The sequence below is a fragment of the Phascolarctos cinereus genome, unplaced genomic scaffold, assembly GCF_003287225.1.
Source record: "Phascolarctos cinereus isolate Bilbo 61053 unplaced genomic scaffold, phaCin_HiC Scaffold_8;HRSCAF=390, whole genome shotgun sequence".
Taxonomy (NCBI): domain Eukaryota; kingdom Metazoa; phylum Chordata; class Mammalia; order Diprotodontia; family Phascolarctidae; genus Phascolarctos; species Phascolarctos cinereus.
The window spans coordinates 77,033,019-77,054,042 of record NW_027556291.1 but is presented as its reverse complement, the minus strand read 5'-3'; the positions used below and the strand labels follow the sequence as shown (position 1 = coordinate 77,054,042).

The window sequence follows — 21,024 nt, the reverse complement described above, 5'->3', positions numbered from 1 at the left end:
CTTGTGGTCACTCATAGACCAGAGCACAGGCCAGGAAAGGAGTAAACAACTCGCCCCTTATCATACCACCTTGGAAGAACTGAAAATTTACAGGTCCCTAGAAGTATCTCTGATAACAGCTGCACAAAACCCCTGAAGCTTGGGATAGTACATTCTCCACACTGGAAACAGACTCCTACTTTAATAAAGAATTTATAACTCAAATTGGCTGGGATCATGAGCAAGCAGCACAAAAGAAGTCAGGCTTTTTATCTTACTTTGGTGACAAAGAAGATCAAAACATACAACCAGAAGAAGACAACAAAGCCAAAGCTCCTACATTCAAAGCTTCCAAGAAAAATATGAATTGGTCCCAGGCCATGGAAGAGCTAAAAAAAGATTTTGAGAAGCAAGTAAGAGAAGTAGAGGAAAAACTGAGAGTTATGCTAAAGGAGACCCTAAAAAACACTGAAGAAAATAACACCTTAAAAAATAGCCTAACCCAAATGGCAAAAGAGGTCCAAAAAGCCAATGAGGAGAAGAATGCCCTAAAAAGCAAAATTGGCCAAATGGAAAAGGAAGTCCAAAAGTTTACTGATGAAAATACTTCATTAAAAATTAGAATGGAGCAGTTGGAAGCTAGTTACTTTATGAGAAATCAAGGCACTGTAAAACTAATCCAAAAGAATGAAAAAATAGAAGAGAATGTGAAATATCTCATCGGAAAACAACTCTCCTGTAAAATAGATCCAGGAGACATAATTTAAAAATTATTGGACTATCTGAAAGCCATGATCAAAAAAAGAGCCTGGACATCATCTTTCAAGAAATTATCAAGGAAAACTGCCCTGACATTTTAGAACCAGAGGGCAAAATAGAAATTGAAAGAATCCACCATTCACCTCCTGAAAGAGATCCCCAAAGGAAAACTCCTAGGAATATTATAGCCAAATTCCAGAATTCTCAGGTCCAGAAGAAAATATTACAAACTGCCAGAAAGAAACAATTCAAGTGTTGTGGAAACACAATCAGGATGACACAAGAGTTAGCAGCTTCTACATTAAGGGTCCAGAGGGCATGGAGTATGATATTCCGGAGGGCAAAGGAGATAGGATTACAACCAAGAATCACCTACCCAGCAAAAGTGAGTATAATCCTTCAGGGTAAAGAAATGGTCATTCAGTGAAATAGGGGACTTTCAAGTATTGCTGAGGAAAAGACCAGAGCTGAATATAAAATTTGGCTTTCAAATACAAGACTCAAGTGAAACATGGAAAAGGTAAACAGGAAAGAGAAATCATAAGAGACTTATTAAGTTTGAACTGTTTACATTCCTGCAGGGAAAGACAATATTTGTAACTCATGAGTCCTTTGTCAGTATTAGGGTAGTAGGAGGGAAACAATTTTATGTATGTATAGATAGACAGATAGAGGTCACAGGATGAGTTGAAGATGAAGGGGTGATATCTGGAAAATAAAATTAAAGGGTGAGACAGGATTATACTGGGAGAAGGAGAAAGGGAGAAGTAGAATGGGGTAAATTATCTCACATGAAACAGACAAGAAAAGGCAGTGGAGGGGAAATGGGGGAAGGTGAGAGGGAATGAGTGAATCTTATTCTCATGGGATTTGGCTGAAGGAGGGAATAACATACACATTGGAGTATGGAAATCTATCTTACCCTACAGGAAAATAAGGGGGGAAGGGGATAAAAGAGCAGGGGGTTGATAGAGGGGAGGGTAGATTGGGGGAGGGGATCAACAAAAGCAAACACTTCTGAGGAGGGACAGGGTCAAAAGAGAGAATAGAATAAATGGGGAGTTGTATAGGATGAAGAGAAATACGCTTAGTTTTTCACATGACTACTATGGAAGTGTTTTGCATGACTTCACCTCTATAACCTGTATCAAGATGCTTGCCTTTTCAATGAGGGTGGGTGGGGAGGGAGAAAGGGAGAAAATTTGGAACACAAAGTTTTAGAAACACATGTTAAAAATCAAAAAAAAATTAAAAAAAATAAAAAAGAAAGTAATTTGGAATGGTACTCAAAAGGCTATTAACAAAATTATAGACCAATTTCACTAATGAATATGGATGCAAATATCCTAAATAAAATACTATCTGGGAGACTACAATAATATATTAGAAAGATTGTACATTGTGACCAAGTGGAATTTATACTAGGAATGCAGGGATGGTTTAACATAAGGAAAACTATTAATATAATTTATTATATCAATAACAAAAATTATATGATTATTTCTATAGATGCAGGAAAAGCTTTTGACAAAATTTGATACTCATTCCTATTAAAAACACTTGAAAGCATTAGTATAAATGGATTCTTCCTTAAAATGATAAGAAGAAGCTGCCTAAAACCATCAGCAAGCATTGTGCGGATAAGCTAGAAACCTTTCCAGTAATATCAGGAGTGAAACAAGGACGCCCATTATTACCAATATTATTAAAAATTGTGTTAGAAATGCTAGCAATAGCAATAAGGAAAGAAAAAAAACTAGAGGAATCAGAATGGGCAGTGAAGTAATAAAGCTATCCCTTTTTGCAGATGATATATGCTATACTTGGGAAATCTGAGAGATTCAACTAAAAAGTTAGTTGAAACAATTAATTATTTTAGCAAAGTAGCAGGATATAAAATAAAGCCACATAAATCATTAGCATTTCTATATATCACCAACAAAACCCTGCAAGAAGAGATAGCAAGAGATACCCCATTTAAGATAACTGTAGACAGCATAAAATACCTGGAAGTATACCTGCCAAGACAAACCCAGGAACTACATGAACATAATTATAAAATACTTTTTATACAAATAAAGTCATATTTAAATAATTGGAGAAGTATTAATTATTCATGGGTGTACAGAGCCAATATAATAAAAATGACAATTCTACCTAATTATCTACCTATTTAATTATTCAATGTCATTCCAATTAAATCACAAAAGCAATTATTTTATTGAGTTGGAAAAAATAACAACAAATTCATTTGGAAGAACAAAAGGTCAAGAATATCAAAGGAATTAATGAGAAAAAATGTAAAGGAAGGTTGCTTAGCAGTACCAGGTCTTAAACTATATTACAAGGCAGTAATTATCAAAACTATCTGGCACTGGCCAAGAGATAGAAAGGTGGATCAAAGGAACAGAGTAGATATATGACACACAGCAGTAAATGATTATAGAAACTTTGTGTTTGACAAATGTAAGGATTTAAACTTTTGCGAGAAGAATTCACTATTTGGTAAAAACTGTTGGGAAAACTGGAAAGCAGTCTGGCAGAAGTTGGAGTATAGATCAATATCTTAGACCATTTGTCAAGTAAAAGGTCAAAATGGATGCATGACCTAGATATAAAAGGAAATAGCCTAAGAAAATTAGAAGAAGATGGAACATATTACCTATCAGACTTATGGATAGGAGAAAAAACTATGAATAAACAAGAGACAGAGAGCATTGTGAGATATAAAATGGATAATTTTGATTACATTAAATTAAAAAGGTTTTGTACAAACAAAACCAATGTAGCCAAGATTAGACAGAAAGGAGAAAACTAGGGGAAGTTTTTTTTTTTAATAGAGTTTCTTGGGTAAAGGCCTCATATGTCAAATATATAGAGAAATTTGTCAAATGTATAAGTATATGAGCCATTTCCCAATTGACCAATTTGACCAATAAATGCCCATTTTACAGAGCAATCTGGAATTATTCCCAAAGAGTTATAAAACTATGTATACCCTTTGACCCAACAATACCGCTATTAGTTCTGTTTCTAAAAGTGATCAGGGAAAAAGGGAAAGGACCTATCAGTTCTAAAATATTTATTGCAGCTTTTTATGGTGGTAAAAATATAGAAATTGAGGGGATGATCATCAATTGGGGAATATTAAACAAGTTGTGGTATATGAATATGATGGAATACTGTGCTGCTGGCCTTCTCTGTTGCAGAGTGGGGAAAGAGGGAGGGATACAATTTGGAACTTAAAATGTAACAAAAAAAATTTAAGGATATTAATCTGTGCATACCCTTTGACCCAGCAATACTGTTACTGGGATTATATCTTAAGGAGATAAAAGAAAGAAGAAAATAACCTTTACATATAAAACTATTTATAGGATCTCCTTGTGGTCACTGAGGAAATGCTCATCAATCTGAACAAACTGTGGTATATGATTGTGATGAAATATTGTTGTGCTATAAGAAATGATGAAGGGAATGAATGGTTTCAGAAAAACCTGGAAAGACCTGTATGAACTGTGAAGTAAGTAGAATCAGGAGAACAATCTACACAGTAACAGCAACATTGTGAAAATAATCAACTGTGAAAGACTTAGGATCTCTTATCAACACAACAACACACCACAATTCACAAAGACTCATGATAAAACATGCTATCCATCTCCAGATAGAGAATGGATGGATGGATGGATGAACTCAGAGTGTAGATTTAAGCACATTTTTTCTCTTTCTTTCTCTTGCTCTTTTTTTGGGGGGGAGGGGGACGTGGCTAATGCAGAAATTCGTTTTTGCATGACTATACATATTTTTAAATAGATTTTGCTTTTCTTGCCTTCTCATTAGGTGGGGGAGGAGAGAAGGAGAAAGGAGAGAATTTGGACCTTAAAAATGAATAACAAGCTTCTGCTCTAAAATTATTTTAAAGTATCTACAAAGATCCTAGCAGAAAGCTACACCCTTTCGAAAGTAAACTTCAAGGGGTACCTACAAAACAGAAAAATTACAGCAACCAGAAGCTTGTGAGATATCCTTTTGCCGCATGTACTCTCTAAGATTGAGTCCACCTTCCCTGGACTTTGTATGTACTTGTGGGAGAGCATGCTTCTGGTTTGGAAATATGTTTTAATCAATTGTTATCACCTTAGTGTAGTTTTGGCCAATGGGTGCCCCCTCCAAAGAGCCAGTGTAGCATTGTCTGCCTGATGCTAGCATACATGGAAGATGCTACGGAATCTCCTTCTAGAAAGGCATGATAATGTCTAATGATAGGGTCCTGATCCTTGATTTGGAGCATGCAAACTTGTTCTGACTGCTTCTGGTCCCCTTAACCTATGAAAAACAGGAACCTATGATTTCCTGCTGAGCTGTAACTGAGAATGCTTTGAAAAGACACTAATTAGACAAGATTTTAGTACCTGTCCAAAACTAAAAATTCAGAGAGACAAGCAAGTTCTCACAGGACTTCTCATAAATAGGGTTTTTTTGCACCACATTGCCTTCCATGTGGGAGACAGAGGATGGCAACAAAGATGGGGAGCAGGGAATAATGATGATCAAAATAGTACACATCTAACACTGGAGGGTTTACAAGCATAAACAGCAACCTTGGGGCAGCTAGGTGGCGCAGTAGATAGAGCTCCAGCCTTGGAGTCAGGAGGATCTGAGTTCAAATCTGTCCTCAGACACTTAATACTTACTAGCTGTGTGACCACGGGCAACTCACTTAATACCCATTGCCTCACCAAAAAGCTATCAATCAATCAATAAATGGCAACCTTGGAAGGGAGAGAGGGAGGAGGGTAGCTGGCATGCATATTGCCCTTTAAGGTTTAAAAATTGTTCTCTGTTCATTACCTCACAAAACCCACAAAGATAGCTACTACTGGTATTAGTAGCTTCATCTTATAAGTGAAACTGAAGCCCAGAGAGGTTAAGGGACTGGGCTATGATCACACAGTTAGGAAGCATCCTAGGTGGCATTCAAATATACTCTAGCCTTACTTCAAGTCCAGTCCTCTGTCCTCTTCCTAACACTGTCCCATAAATACCAAAGCACAGTGGCAGGCCCCCTAAAGATCAGGATGAGCTAAGACTGGTGAGGAAAGTTAAGGATTTGTTAAAAAAGAAAAGGCTTCTTGGTTCTGTTATGGGCCAAAGAAAGAAAGAAAAAGTAAAAAGAAAAGCCAAGAGCTCAGCTCAGGACAAATGGGAAAATATATGGAAGATGGAGAGGTTACTCTTTGACTGTTAGCATTCTTCTGTTTTCTCAACCAAGAAAAGTGACATTTAGACAGGGAAGTACAGATGAGAAATGTTTCATAAGGATTTGCAAATTTCCTAAGTGAGAAAATGGTAAGAGAACACCACTTATCCTTGATGAATTCAAGTCACCTGGCCCAGGTGAACCAGATCCTTCAATACTGAAAACACTGGCAAGAACGATGTCTGAGCTGCTGTCAGAGTTGGGGGATGCTAGGGAAGGAAGAACAGCTATGCTATTGAAGCTACCAGGGTCCACAGGGGTCAGTTATTCTCTGGACCAAACTTTACCCTTTGGTAATAAAAGAATTGGCAAGTGTGATGGCTAAGTTACTGTCAGTGATATCTTAAAAATCAAAGAGAACACAGGACAGGAAAAGAACAAAAGTCTTGATTTTCAAAAAATGGAAGAGAATAGCATCTCTAATCTATAAGCCAATGAACTTGACTTTGATTACTGACAAAATTGTAGAGCAGAATATGAAAATGACTATTTGTGTTAGATATTGGTCTCAGCCTAGTTTCTGTCAGAATAATTAGAAAAGTAATGTGTGGGAAAGTTACTCCTGGTGTTTAGAAGGCAGATGTGCAAATCTGCAACTGACCAGGTCTATCTTATAGGAAAACAGTAACGTGAACTAGAGAGCTCCCAGAAGTAGGAAGCAGGGTTTCTGGAGGGCTAAGACACACACAGGGTATCCCAACTTAGTTCAGTTTTAAACAATTAATTGATTGCTTTTATTTAATTATTTATTTAACTGATTATTTAATAGATATAAATTATTAAAGCTTAAACCTTTGCTAAGATTTTGGGGATACCCTTTCAATATGAATTAGAATTGTTCTGCTCATTCTCAGCAGGCAAAATTAGAAGCAATGGGGTGGTAAAATTTTATCTCAATTTAAATAAGAAATTTTTAATCATGAAGTTGTTTGAAAATCGAGTGTGTTGGCTTGGGGAATTACTCATCACTTTTGGCATTCAGATAGAGGCTACATGACCAATTATTTGGAATATTATGGAAGGGATTGGTATATCAGATGGGGAATTTGGAATCTTGTTCTGAGTACTACAGTTAAGTTAAAATCATTGATAAGCTGTAGAATGTCTAGAGGAGGGCAGGCAGAATGGGGAAGGGTCTTGAGTTTATGTCACAGGAGAAACTTTTGAAGTAATCAGGGATGTTTAGCCTGGAGAAGACTAAGGTGGGGACAATAGAGGAGTCTTCCAGTATTATTAGGAATGTCAAGAGGAAATATTAAACTTGGCCCTAGTGAAAAGAACTAGGAACAAAGGGTGAAAGTTGCAGAGGCAGATTCTGTCTCAATGTGCAGAATGACATCTTTATTCTTGAACCTGTCCCAAAGTAGAATGGACTGTCTTGGGAGGTAATGGGTCACCTGGCATTAGAGGTCTTTGCCCAGCCAAGCCCGAGCCTTGGATCATTCCCACCATTTGTTGCCTTTGAGCCTGAATGCTGTTGAATGATGGTGGAGAAAATCACACAACTGTTCTCCGAGTGGGTCCACTACAAATTTATGTTACACAACTTCAATTGGGCCCTCACTGCTGCTAGGCAATCCTACTGTACCTCCCTTATCAATGCACTCTTCCATTCTCCCCAGCAGTTCTTCCAAACCTTTTCATCCCTCCTTGAACTTCCCATGGCTCCTCTCAGCTGAGAATCTTGCCTCACATTTTACCAAAAAAAAAAAATGAGGCCATTCACCATGAGCTTCCTCTTCTCCCTCTTCCTCATTTCACATCATATAGGTGCCGTCTGCCACTCTGTCATCTTTCATTTCACTTGAATAGATGGCCTTACTCCTTACTAAGGCTAACCCCTCTACTTGTTCAAGTGGCCCCATCCAGTATCCTCCAGCAGATTGCCTCTTCTGTCATCCCCACTCTTTCACTTATTTTCAGTCTCTATATCAATTCATTCCCTGCTGCTTATAAACATGCCCAAGTCTCCCTTGTCCTGAAAAAAAAAACCCAAAAACCTTCATTTGATTCTTCCATTCCTGCTGTCATCCTGTATTTCTTTTGTCCTTTGTAGCTAAACTCCTTGAAAAGGCCATCTACAATAGGTGTCTCCACTTTCTCTCCTCTTATTCTCTTCTTAAACTCTTACAATCTGGCTTCTGACCCCATTGTTCCACCAAAACTGCTCTTAGTTGCCAAATCCAATGATCTTTTCTCACTCCTCATTCTCCTTGACTTCTCTACAGCCTTTGACACTGTTTATCACCTTCTCCTCATTTATGTTCTCTTCTCTCCAGGTTTTTGGAACAACACTTCCATCTAGTTCTCCTACCTATCTGACTGTTCCTTCTCAGTCTCTTTGCTGGACCTTCCACCAAGTCACACCCTCCCACTGTAGGTATCTGTCCTGGGCCTCCTTCTCTTCTCCCTTTATATTACTTCACTTGGACATCTCATCAGCTCCCATGGATTTAATTACAATCTTTATGCGGATGATTCTCAAATCTTTTTTTTTTGTTTGTTTGTTTTGGTTTTGTTTGTTTGTTTGTTTTGGATGATTCTCAGATCTACCTATCCTGCCCCAATCTCTTTGCTGACTTCTAATCTCACATCTCCAATTTCGGACATCTTGAACTAGATATATAGTAGACATCTTAAACTTAGTACAAACAAACAGAATTCATTATCTTTCCCCCTAAACCCTTCCCCAACCTCTTACCTTCTCCATTACTGTAGAGGGCAACACCATCCTCCAGGCTCACAAACTAGGAGTCATCCTGGACTCCTCACTCTCTTACCCCCACCCCCATACCCTGACTCTTGCCAAGGCCTGTCCATCTCACCTCTGCAGCATCTCTCAAATATACCCACTTTGTCCTCTGATACCCCCCCCCAGTGCAGGTCATCATCACCTCACACCTGGACTGTTGCAGTAGCTGTTTGGGGGTCTCTCTGCCTTAAGTCTCTCCCTACTCCAATCCATCATCCACTAAGCCACCAAAGTGATTTTCCTAAAGTGCAGATCCAATAACATCATCCTCCTATTCAGTAAACTTCAGTGGTTCCCTGTCACCTCTGGATCAAATACAAAATGCTGTTTAGCATTCAAAGCCCTTCATAATGTAGCCTCCTCTTACCTTTCTAGTCTTCTTACATCTTACTCCATTTCACTCTTCAGTCCAGTGACACTAGCCTCCTTGCTTTTCCACAAACAAGACCCTCAATCTCTCTGCTCTGGGCATTCTCTCTGGCTGTCCTCCATGCCGGGACCACTCTCCCTCCTCCACTCCAACTACTGACCTCCTGGCTTCTTTTAGGTTCCAACTAAAATCCCACTTTCTACAAGAAGCCTTCCCCAACCCCTCCTGAGTCTAGTGCCTCCCGTCTTTTAATTAATTGTCCTACATATAACTTGTTTTGTGTGTATTTCTTTGCATGTTGTCTCCCCCATTTGATTGTAAGCTCCTTGAGGGCAGAGACTATCTCTTGCCTCTTTTTGTATCTCTAGTGCTATCACAGTGCCTGGAACATAGTAGGCACTTCATAAATGTTCATTGATTGATTGAAGCAATTTAACCACTTGTTAGGAGATACTACAGAAGGCATTCACATTTAGGTTGGAATAGTGGCCTTGAAAATGCTTTCTAGCTCTAAGATTCTGTGATTCTGGAGTGGGGAGAGAAGGGAGAACACAAAAGCATATTACTAAAATATAATATTAGCCTAAACATTTCAGTAAACTACAATATCCAGTATAGCTGCTAGATGTCAACACAATACCATACTATGTTTTTCAATGTCAATTAATGGATAAAAAAGTATTTATTAAGCTCCTAATATGTGTCAGGCCCTGTCCCAGGTGCTGGGGCTACAAAGACAAAAAAATGAAACAACCCCTGTCTTCCAGGAGCTTATATCTTATTGGTGGACACAGCAAATCCAAGTATAAATATAGACAAAATATAAAATGCAAGATAATGGTGGGAGGGAGAGGAGAAATCTAAATGGGGCAGGGGGAGGGGGAAGAGCGAGGGCATGGAATCAGAAAAAAAAAAGCTTTATGTAAGAGGTGGTACTGAGGAAACTAGGAATTCTCAGAGGCAGGGGTGAGGATGGAACATATTCCAGGCATAGGGGGATAGCTTTGCAAAAGCATGTAAGTGGGAAGTATTTTTGTATATGAAGTTTTGTGTGTGAAGGAGTGTCCTTGACAGTAATGGGAAAGTTCAGAAGAGCGGTATATTGTGGAGGAGACATAAGGAGTCCAGTTTTGGATACACTGAATTAAGATGCCATAGAGTTAAAAAACAAAAACAAGACAAATAAAAAACCCTCAGTCATTTCCTTGATTGGCTTCTTCCCTTCCTTTTGTACGTAAGTGGAGGGATGGGTCTTTACACGGAGCATGACCATGCTAAGCATGTGGTACCCCACCTCTAAGTGGTATGAGAGGCAGCCCCAGATCGGAGAATGGGATCACCAATAACCCCACTCCACCAAGGGTGTTCTGTCTCAGGCTCAGTTCACATTTGCCTCAAGGATTTATCTCACTTAGAGTCACACATATAGAATAATAGCTCTCTGAATGTAGGTCTTTTTGGTTTGGTACAATTTATGCATCCTTAGGGGTATATTACTCGTATATGTTATTAATACATCTCTCTTGCATGTCGGACTTCCAACTTAGATCAGCATCTGTTCTCTTCCCTTTACTCTTTAGTACTCACTGAGGTAGGGTTGTGTCTCCTGTCTCTCTAAGAGTTTAAAAATATTCTTAACGAATTTCTACAGGCACCAGGGACTGTCTCATTTTTCTACTTAAATTAAGTAAAAATATTAAAACTATTTGTCAAGTGCCTACTATGTTCCAGGCAGGAGAAGGGGCATGGTGTAGTAAATAAAGCACCAGCCTCCAGATCACAAAAATGTGGGTTCAAGTCCTTCTGATGCCTAGAAAAGCCACTTAATGTCTCAGTGCTCTTGGCAATTATAGAAGATGAAAACTTAGAGGGAGTTGTTTCCCATGAGCACTCCCTGCACCCAAAACATCAGAAGTCCAAGGCAATGTCCCTGCTATCCTCAGGTCCAGTGTTTGAACATTCTGCACAGCAGCTGTATGTAGAATGAGGTTTTTGGCGAAATGATCATAGCCCAGATACAGGGTCTATGGGCAGTCTGTCCTTTTGCTCTTTTATGATGTTACTTGATATGCTAATTTCTGTATGCAATACCTCTGTATCACACTCTTGCTCCATAAACTTCAGGATCAAATACAAAATCCTGTTTAGCATTCAAAGCCCCTCCCTTCCATTTCTAGCCTTCTTACCTTATCCCAGCCCCACCCCATGCAAATCCAGTGACACTGGTCTCCTTGTTGTTCAACAAACTAGACACTTCATCTCATGACTCTGGGTATTTTCTCTCACTGCCCCCATTGCCTAAAATGTTCTCTTTCCTCATTTCTGACTCCCCAGCTAAAATCCCACCTTCTACAGGAAACCTCTCCCTGTCCCTCTTAACTCTAGTGCCTTCCTTCTGTCGATTATGTCCAATTGATCCTTTATGTACCTTGTTTGTGTTTGCTTGTCTCTACCCTGAGATTATGAGCTCTTCAAAAACAGGTGTCTTTTGCCTTTCTTGTGCTAAGCATCCTCAGTGCTTAGTCCATTGCCTGTCACAGAGTAAGGGATTAGTAAATGCTTATTGACAACTGCCTGCCTGCCTATGCCTGTCCTCAGATGTGTAGGGTTGAGTGAGAAGATGATATATTTGCATCAGGCTCTAGCAGAGACAATTTTTCCTAAGAACTTGGGGTTGACACCATTGAATGTATTGCATATCAGTATTGTATCCAAAAGGATTGCTGTAAGATTGCTAATTGCTAAATGAATCAAGTATAACTAAACTTTCACTGTTTAATGTTCTCATATTCACAATGTTCTCTTATATTCATTGGAGTCTATATGGTATTCAAGGAGGATTAGTACTTCTGATATGATGGCTTGCCAAGCCCTTTTCAGGGCTGCTCATCCACCTTTGGTATATACCTGCCACCCAGCTCTCATTTGTGACTCCAAGAAGCTGTAGCATGTGCAGTGGCCACAGCCTGGCAAAACCATCTCAGCGGATGGGTTAACCCAGGCTGAGGGTAACCAAAGGGCCACAAACCCATCAGTGAGTTAGAGGGGTATCTACCTCAACCATATGCAAACTTCCCTGGCGGAATAGGTAGATAGGAACATTTTGTTTCAATGGGCCATGAGCCCATGGAAGTAAGCACTGTGGAGCACTTTAGAGCTTTGCCAAGCATCAAAGATGCCAAGGTCATCCACTGCATCCAGAGCCATAGCCAGTCATCTTGACTTTTGTCTTGCCATTGGGCTCCAATTACTCTGGAAGACAGTGAGGCTGATGACTTCAAGCAACTCTGCCTCCCTTAACCCTTAAATCCAATTTACGTGCAAGTCAAAAGGCATCACCCATACCATATTCATATTATTTTAATGATCATTTCTAATCCTCAAAAGGAACATTCCCTCCCCCCTTCCCAGTATATTCCAAGATCTCCTTTTAAGTTAAACTATGACTTCTCATACATAGGTTCAGCGGGGCATAAACACTGTTGTTTATGCGACAAAATACCTACAGAACTTTTCCATCATCTTTGGTGTAGAAATGATGACTCTTATTTAATCAATCAGTTGATATCTGTCATAGAGTAAGCTATCATGGAAAAATCCTTTCAAATCACTCAATTCAACAAAAAGCAAAGAAAGGGTAAAGAAATTCACTCATTCAGGATAGACTATCATGTAGTAGGCAGGAAGCAAAAGAACTTAAGTCAGATCAACAATTATCTATTCAATGTTTACCACAAGGAACACTGTATTTGGGGAAAATAAGTTTTCTTTTATAATTTCAAAAATAAATCGATCCATTACACTTGTCTTAGAACTTAGAGATAAGAGTAACCAAATAAGATGAGGGGATAAGAGAAAGTATGATCTCATGGCTACACCCCTGATCTTTGAGGCAGGAAGACCTGGTGTCAAATCCTGCTTCAGGCACTTGCAAACTGCATCATCTCATACAAATCACTTCATCTCCTTTAGCCTCTGTCAAATAAGGGGATTGAACTAGATGGGTTCTGAGGTCCACTCCAGACATAAATCTTTGACTATGAGCCTGCGGACCCACTTACTAACCTAAGGAATGGGTAGGTAGAAAGGGAATTTGAGACAGCACATGTAGACCATACATTGGAAAAGATTGGTAGTGACTGAAAGGAGAGGGGAGGGAGGAAAAAAGGAGGGCGGGGGGGAGGGAGACGGGGGGAGAGTGAGAGAGAGAGAGAGAGAGATGGATTGGTTCAGAATGGATTGCCACAGATGGAGGAAGATGGAGAACATGGTCCAGTGGTAAGATCACTGTAATTGGAGTCAGAAGCACCAGATCTGAATCCTAGCTTGACTACTGAGTACAATGATTAGAGCACTGCTGTAAGCCTCACCTACTATCTGATTTTGAATACTCCAGCATTAATGGTTTTGATAAGCCCTCACCCTCCTGGACAAGCAATCGCCTGCATACCCAATTTAACGCTAGTAAAATGTTACCACAAGTCAAACTTGTGTTATTTATTTTCTAATTTTAATGCCAACTTAAGAAATGCTATTAAAATGATCATTTCTCTTCCCTGTATTTATTTCCTTCAATATTTACTTTTGTAGATGGGCAACAGGTACATTGTGGGCTGAAATCCGCTCAACACTATCTCCACTGCTATTAAGTCTTAATCCTATGTCAGATGACCTTTCATAGGGGTAAGACTGTAATGGGCAATTTTAATGAGGATGATTTAGTCTGAATTTATATTGACACAGAAGGAGTTCACAACTTACTTCAACCCATCATTCTTTTCTGCTCCATTCTGCCATCCTTCACATTGGTTAAATGTGAGTTAGGTGCCACATGGGTTGCAATCCAGTAAATCTAGGTTTTAAATGAGTCCAAGTCTAATACTATGTTTTGGACACACAATGCCACAAGAAGAGTATAATATCTGAGTCAGCCACAAGATGGTGCTCTTAATGCCCTGTCCATTTTGATTCTGTACACGGGATATCATCAAAAAACTGGGTAACATAAATTTATAGCAGACTCAGAGCGACTGTGATTGTTTCTACCTTTGTTCACCAGTGTATGTGTGTGTGTGTGTGTGTGTGTGTGTGTGTGTGTGTGTGTGTGCGCGCGTGCGTGTACCTGTAAAGTCAGAAAGTGGTAAATGGTGGGAGTCACTCAAAAGTGAAGCTTGAATGGGCATAAGCAGGGATACTTTGGGGGGGCCAGTGATTGAAGAGGGCAGTGTAGAGGTGAATTGGTTAACAAAGATGTCAGGTTAGAGAAGAAAAAAGAATGGCTAGTGCAGTAGAGATGGGATTGGAAAGAATGGCGGAGTTAAGGGATAGGAATGGATGAAAAGTAGGGTGTGATAAGGAAAGAGGGATGTAAAAAACTAATATATTATGGTCAAAAAAGGGGATTTCAGACTTCTTGAACATTTGTGGGTGACAAGGGTATGACCACCTTTGTGGGTGGCTAAAAGGTGCAGGAGTAAGTCAGGGGAATGAGTGGTTAGGCTGTTTTGAGTAAAAGTCAATAGGTACATTGAAGTCCACCAGTATGAAAACAGGAGTTGGCGAGGCAAGAAAAACTGTGAGACATAACTGAATTCATCGAACAAGGAAGGGAGGTTGCCTGGAGGTATGTAGACAACAGCTACCAGGATTGTGATTAGGTGGAAGGGACCAACTGCATGACCCTCAAAGGAGAGGCTGCTGAGAGATGGAGGAAGGGAGAACCTGGAAGTGGCAGTGGGGCATTCCAACTCCTCTGCCTCGACCAGTAAGCCACGGATAATGAGTGAAAGTACAGCCAGTACTTGAAAGTGTGGCCAGGGATGCTGTGTCATCAGAGGGCAGCCAGGTTTCAGTGATAGCTAGAAGATGGATGGAGTGGGAGGGGAAGAGGATTTAGAATGAAGGGAAGTTTGTTGCCTATGGAACAGGCATTCCAGAGGACACAGTGGAAGGGGCAGCATTTGGCTGGGACTTTGGGGTGGGAGGGTTGAGGGGGATGGAAATAAGGAATCGGGTGGTGGGGGATGGAGAATGGGGTTTGGATGATGACCTATAGGGGTTCAGAATCACTGGGATCTGTAAAGTGTGACCAGTTGTGGGAATGTTCATTATTGAAGGGAAGGCACCACTCCTCTTCCCAGAGGAGGCTGAAGATCAGGCAAAAGACAAGTACAGCAGAAAATGGAAGGCACACAGTCAGATGGTCAGATGGGAGGCCCCATTTCACTGCTTCTCTTCTGTCAGAAGGCTGGAGATGAGTCAGAAGGTGATGCAGCAGGAGTTCGAAGTCCCACTCCCTGCTGACTTTCCTCTTCCCTCAAGGGACAGGTGCAGCAGGAGATGGAAGGGCTGAGGTCGAAGGGAATGCTGCTCCTCTTCACACCAGAGGCTCTCCACAGAGAATCTCTCACCAGCAGGAGTCAGTCTGTCAGTAGGAGGTGTAAGATGTCTTGCACTGAAGCAGAGCCACCAGCCTTCCTTCAGGGGGGCACGCACAGCAGGAAATGGAAGGCAAGTGATCAGAGGAAGTTCTTGCTCCTCTTCTTACCTAAGGCTGGTGAGGTACAAAATACAAAGAAAATTCAAGTTAACTTGAGAGGAGGATGCCCTTCTCTAATGCCTGGGGACACAAGGAAAGGCCTCATGGAGGAGATGTCCTCTGAGGAAACTAAGAATTGTGATAAACAGTGGTGAGGATGGAATGCATCCCAGGGATGGAGGATAACCTGTGCACAGGAATCCTACCAGAGTCCCAGAAGGACAGGGAAGAAGGCATCTAGAAAATAAAAGTAACTCCTCTCTGCCAGTGGTACTTCCCCCACCATGGTGAAAGATGCAGAACAAACTCTTCTGGCTGCCAAATCCTATTAGCCTACAAAGTCAAATTTGGCAAACCGATGAATTCTGGAGTAGCTTTGGCATGGATCTCCCATCTACACAGCAATGATGTATGGATGGAGGGGGTTTCACTTTTATGATGGCTTCCCTTCCCAAACTCACATCTGAGGATTTAACTATGTATTAAAAACAGTAATTGCTTCAAAGATCATTGCTGACCTCCCACCTTTTGGAACAATTATCTCTTTTGAAGGAAGAAACACAGAATGTTCCGGGTACACAGAGTGCTCACAATTTCCCTTACGACTTACAATGGCAGAAGCAACATTTAACAGAGAGGTATATGAGATATTGTGACAAAACTCTCCAGGAGGACATTGTCTAGGAACTACTGCCAATGACCTATCAGCAATGTAAATACAGGAGAAAACTGCAGTTTATTACACTCAGAGAACGACCCATGTGGAACATTTGGCAATCAGTCAGTTAGCCCCAAGCATTAGTTTTAAGCTACATTATATAGGTTTTGGCCACATAAGCAGGATGGCTACAATGGAATTTCAAAGCACAATAGGGGAAGTAAGAGTATCCACATCAAAGAACCAATGTCAGCAGGAGAAGACTTATATCAGGTAAAGTGGAAAACCAGCCTGTTAACACCAGAGCTGTAGCTAATATCTCAAGCTTGATTTTATAGACTCTAGCATGTTACGTGATGTGCTCATCTTAAGTAAATGGCATTAAGAGGATTAAGCCAGAAACTTTGGCTTATCACAATCAATACTTAGAGAACAGAAGGAAGGCAGATGTAGAAGAGAGACCTCAAGTGGATGGGAAAGAGTTAAGGGGTGCCAGGAAAGGATTCCTGCAGAAGATGGTTATCAGTTCAATCCTGAAGCAAGTGATGGAAGCTAAAGAGCAGAGGTGAGGAGGGAGAGCATTTCAGGAATTTCAGGAGGACACCCAGCATAAAGGAACCAAGTGGTGTCATGAGTGAGGAATAGCAAGTAGTTTTCAGAGAGGAGCAAAGTACAGCAGGACTGGAAAGGAAGGAATGGACCAGGTTCTGAAGAACTTTAAATGGCAAACAGCGTATTTTATATATAATCTTGGAGATAATGGGCAGACACCAGAATTTGTTGGGTAGGGGATTGATGTGGTCAGATCTACACTTTGTGAAAATCATTTTGGCAGCTGAATGGAAGATGGACTGGTGTAGGAAAAGATTTGAAGCAAGAAGACCAATTAAAAAGCTATTGAAATAGTCCCCGCAAGAAGACATGACTGAACCAGGGTGGTGACTGTGCGAGTGGAGAGAAGAGGATTTGTAGGAGAGATATTGTGATGGTAGAAGTAACAAGACCAGGCAACTGATTGGGTATGTGTGAAGAGTGAGATTAGGAAGTCAAGGATTTGAAAGTTATGGTAATGAGAATGTGAATGTGGTGGTGGTGATATGAGAGTGCTGATGGTGAAAATGTGATAATGATGGCAGAGATGTAAAAGTGATGGAGGCAGGTACATGAACATGATCATAGTAATTCAAAAGGGATGGTCATAGTGGTTTGTATATGACTGTGACATTGTTGATATCGTGACAGTGATTGCAGTGATGTTACAGTGATGACGGGGATGTTCAAGTCATGGTGGTGGGGCTTCATCAATGGTGTTTGCAGAGATCTGAAAGTGATTTTGCTAGGGAAGTGCCAGTGTCATTAGTGGGGATATAAACGTGGTATTCATGGTGATGAAATAATGGTGGTGATATAAATGTTCCTCATTGTGCAGATGAGACAGTGGTGACAGTGTTGAAAATGTGGCAAAGATCATAAAGATGTGAGAGTGACACAGGTGCGTCTATGACAATGATATTATTGATCCTGTGATGATGAATGGTTGTGTATGCTCCATATTGGGCAGTTAGGTGGCACTGCAGTGGATAGAGTGCCAGGCCTGGAGTGAGGAGGACATGAGTTCAAATCTGGCCTCAGATACATACTCTCTGTGTAACCCTGGGCAAGTCACTTAACCCTGCTTGCTTTGGTTTCCTCATCTCCAAAACGAGCTGGGAGAAGGAAATGGTAAGCTACTCCAGTGTCTTTACCAGGAAAACTCCAAATGGGGCCACAAAGAATTGGACATGACTGAAAAACAACTGAACAACATCCTCCACATTGGGCATCTGCTAGTTGTTGAACAGAGGATAGAGAGCTGTCCTGGAAACTTAGGTTCAGCATGGTTCCCCGCTTGCCCATGGGCTCCCCTGATGCTCCTTCCTTTCAGTTTGACCAACACGGAGGAAGGTCAGAATATTTTCCTTCTTAGGGTCCTCTCCTGGGCATTGTCAGCACCTGGCTGAAGCCTGAAAGGTTCAGCCTGGGGATTGGAGCAGAGGTGGTGGTGGTGGTAGTGGTGGTGGTGGTGGTGGTGGTGGCGGTGGTGGTGGTAGTGGTGAGATGTAGACGTTATTCTGGAATTCCAATTGTCTGTAGGGTGCTTTCCAGACTTGGTGGCTCAAGGAGCCTGAGGAGATGTGGTCCAAAACCTCTTTACAATTTTAAAAATTACTGAGGACACAAGGAAAATTTTTAAATGTAGGTTAAATCAATGGATATTTAACATATTAGAAATGAAACTCAAAAATTTTAAGATAAAAGGGCAGCTAGGTGGCACAGTGGATGGAGCACTGGCCCTGGATTCAGGATGACCTGAGTTCACATCTGGCCTCAGACACGATACTTACTAGCTGTGTGGCTCTGGGGAAGTCACTTAACCCCAACTGCCTCGCAAAAAACAAAAACAAAAACAAAAAATTAAGATATGCATTCACAAATCTGTTTTAAGATGGCACTAATAAACCTATTATACATCAACATCATGCAAATCACATGCCTGTGGTGTGAGATAGAGGTAATTACAAAAGATAAATTGATTACTGGAATGATTCCTGATAATTAATTCACTTGAGTATAGGAAACTGCAAAGCTTCAGCATAGCCAATATTAATGTACCTAGAAAGGACATAAGAAAGGAAATGATGGAATGGGAAAAAATATTTGTATAAAACTTCTCTGGTAAGGGTTTGATATTCAAGATACATATAGATATAGATGTATATATACATATACATAAATGTATATGTGTGAATATATATGTCTGTGTGTATATATATATATATGTGTGTGTGTGTGTGTGTGTGTATATACTAGTAAACATATACAAATATGACTAAATCCTAATAGATGTAATCAAAGGATTTGAAAAAGTTCTTACAAGAAGAATTGGAAAGTATTCACCACTACCATTGCATGGGGAGAAAAATGCCTCAAGTCACTAAGAAGAGAAATGCAAATCAAAACAATCCTGAAGTTTCACCTCACACCCTGCAAATTGTCAAAGATGACAAAAAAATGGAAATAGTCAATGTTGGAGGGTGTGGAAGGATATCCGGCACACTAATGCATTGTTTATGGAACTATGAAATGCTACAACTACTTTGGAAAGCAATTTGGCATTATGCAAATGAAGTGACTAAGATGTCAATGTCTTTGAACTAGAAACATCATTACTGGGCTTGTGCTCCAAGAAAAGAACTGATAAGAAGAAAAACTTCATAAACTTTAAAAAATTTAAAGCAGCATTTTTTGTGATACCTAAGAACTAGAAACAAAGTAGATACCCATTGACTGGGGAGTGACTAAACAAACTGACTCAAATGAAAAGATATGAGAAGACAACCCCAACCTACCCCTTTGTGGAGGTGAGAAGTCCACAAGTGTTATACATTGCACAAGTTTTTGGATTTTTTCAATGCATCTATCAGTGGTGCTATTTTTTTTCTCTTTAAAAAATGCCAGGTATTATATGGGATGGATCTCTGGGACAGAACACTTGGGATCAGTATGATGACATAAAAAACAGAAAACATCAATAACATTTTATTTTGGAAAGGAAAAATAAATTAATTTACATTATTCTTGAAATGGAATTGCCTTCTTTTGTCCATCCTATGTGTTTTATCTCATGCATTTCAAAATATCATGAGAAGTAGACCCATAAGCTTCAAAAGAACTCTAGGGATGATCCATGACACCAAAAAAAAAAAAAAGTAAAAGCTTGGGCATGGCTGGAATACTGCACTGCAGTCTTCTTATTGTCCTGGGCCAATCTCCTGCCTAGGAGGCTTGAATGCTTGCTGCAGGTCCAGTGAACAGGTTTCCCTTCAGTCATGGCCCTTTCAGTGCCTGGCTTCCTGGGCTTTCCCACATGCAGTTAGTTGCCACTGAGACTGACAGTCAAGATGCATTCATGAGGAACTTCGGTGCCATCCTCAGCTCCTCACTAGCCCATATAGACACTCTGGGATCCAGTGTTTTCCTGCCTTGCTTCATCACAACTCTCCAACTCATCCTATTCTCTCCATCTCATCTCAGAGCTGTCACCCTGGAGTTCCCAATGGCTCCCAGGCTTATGCTTGGCCCACTGCACCATGGCCTGTTGATGGATCTCCCAGCCTCAAGTGTCTCTCCATTCCACTCTATCCTCCACGAAGGTGCCAAACTCAGCCTCTCAAAGCACAGTATCTGACTAATCTTTTGCCTCCTGAATAAGCTCCTCTGAATGCCCTCTTACCTCCAGAATCATATGGAAGATGTTCTTTTTGGCTGGGAAGCTCTTCACAGCCTGCTGCCTTTCTTCCTTTCCAGTCTCCTTAGACTTTATTCCATTCCACTGTCTCTAAGATTGAGACACACTGACTTCTTGATCTTTGCTGAAAGGTACACCATGAATTTCCTCTGGCTGCCCAACATGTCTAGAACACTCTCCTTCTTTGCCTTGACCTTTTTGCTTCCTTGGCTTCCTTCATTCAAGATTTAGCGCTAATCATACATCCTGCAAGAGAGGTCTTTCTCACTTACCCTCCCCTAACCCCATCTCCACTCTTGAGGCCTTCCTTCTGATGTTGCCTTTCTCCTGGAGTTGCTTTTCATTTACCCTACACATGCATGTGTGATGTATGAACGTGGTTGCTTGGCTGCTGCGTCTTCTAGCCCAACTGAATTT

General features: G+C 40.5%; 1 long non-coding RNA gene across 1 annotated transcript in view; it reads right to left on the bottom strand.

Moving 5' to 3' along the window:
* Positions 1 to 12,467: 12,467 nt before the first annotated feature.
* The window catches only part of LOC110203490 (uncharacterized), a 65,658-nt gene continuing 57,101 nt past the window's right edge, over positions 12,468 to 21,024 (bottom strand). The window contains exon 4 of the long non-coding RNA XR_002322977.2: positions 12,468 to 15,676. This is a non-coding gene — a long non-coding RNA (uncharacterized LOC110203490). The remainder of the gene's footprint in view (positions 15,677 to 21,024) is intronic.